Genomic DNA, 1619 nt, shown 5'->3' with positions numbered 1-1619 from the left:
GCTCACTACAACCTCCACCTCCCGGATTCAAGCGATTCTCCTGCCTCGGCCTCCTGAGTAGCTGGGATTACAGGTGCCCACCAATACATCTGGCTAATTTTTGGTATTTTTAGTAGAGATGGGGTTTCACTGTGTTGGCCAGGCTGATCTCAAACTCCTGGCCTCAAGTGATTTGCCCACCTCAGCTTCCCAAAGTGTTGGAATTACAGGCGTGAGCCACCACGCCTGGCCAGGACTGCATTTTTACATGTTTTATAGTGCTTACAGCACTTTAAGAGTGATTTATAAATGGTAAATAACAAGCAGTAGAATTGAGTAGGCTGGGCATGGTGGCTCATGCCTGTAATCCCAGCACCTTGGGAGGCCGAGGTGGGTGGATCACGAGGTCAGGAGATCAAGACCATCCTGGCCAACATGGTGAAACTCTGTCTCTACTAGAAATACAAAAATTAGCTGCGTGTGGTGGCGTGTGCCTGTAATCCCAGCTACTCGGGAGGCTGAGGCATGAGAATCGCTTGAACTCAGGAGGTGGAGATTGCAGTGAGCCAAGATCGCACCACTGCACTCCAGCCTGGCGGCAGAGCAAGACTCCGTCTTAAAAAAAAAAAAAAAGAAAAGAATTGAGTATAGTAGTATACTACCACTGAGTATAAAGTAGTATACAATAACTGTAACAAGGCTGAAAATGAGAGATGAATTGCAGGCTACCCTCTTCCCCCAAAATATTAGCCCATTCTATGTTAGAGCCTTTCATATGTGGCAGATACATACTCAAACTTACCAACTGTGGCCACTCTTGGCCTAGTCAAAGACAAAATATATATTCATTTTAAGGATACAAAAGCTCCAGTTTGGGAAATCCTAGACCTTCCATGGAACCAGATGTATTTCTCTTATAATAACAGTAACGAGGCTGGGTGCGGTGGCTCACACGTGTAATCCCAGCACTTTGGGAGGCCAAGTCAGGTGGATCATCCGAGGTCAGGAGTTCAAAACCAGCCTGGCCAACATGGCGAAATCCGATCTCTATTAAAAATACAAAAATTAGCTGGGCATGGTGGACCATGCCTGTAATCCCAGCTACTTGGGAGGCTGAGGCAGGCGAATCACTTGAACCTGGGTGGCGGAGGTTGCAGTGAGCCAAGATCACGCCATTGCACTCCAGACTGGGAGACAAAAGCGAAACTCCATCTCAAAATAATAATAATAAAATAAAATAATAACAATAACCAGTATCTATTGAGCACCTGTGGTCAGGCAGGTGTACATTTCACTTAATAGCATCTCTATGAGGTATTATCTCCATTTTACATTTGTGGACACTGAGATTCAAAGTGGCCGTATAAATACTCAATGGTAGAATCAGGATTTGGATCCTCATCTTTCTGACTGTAAAAGCCAGCCTCTTTCTATGCACATCGACTCCTTAAAAAACAAAATGTTGGCAGGGCATGGTGGCTCACGCCTGTAATCCCAGCACTTTGGGAGGCCAAGGCGGGTGGATCATGAGGTCAGGAGATCAAGACCATCCTGGCTAACACAGTGAAACCCTGTTCCTACTAAAAATACAAAAAATTAGCTGGGCATGGTGGCGGGCGCCTGTAGTCCCAGCTACTCAG

This window comes from Hylobates moloch, unplaced genomic scaffold (genome assembly GCF_009828535.3).
Source record: "Hylobates moloch isolate HMO894 unplaced genomic scaffold, HMol_V3 SCAFFOLD_7, whole genome shotgun sequence".
In the NCBI taxonomy this organism is placed as follows: Eukaryota; Metazoa; Chordata; class Mammalia; order Primates; family Hylobatidae; genus Hylobates; species Hylobates moloch.
Note: the sequence above shows the minus strand (reverse complement) of the source record.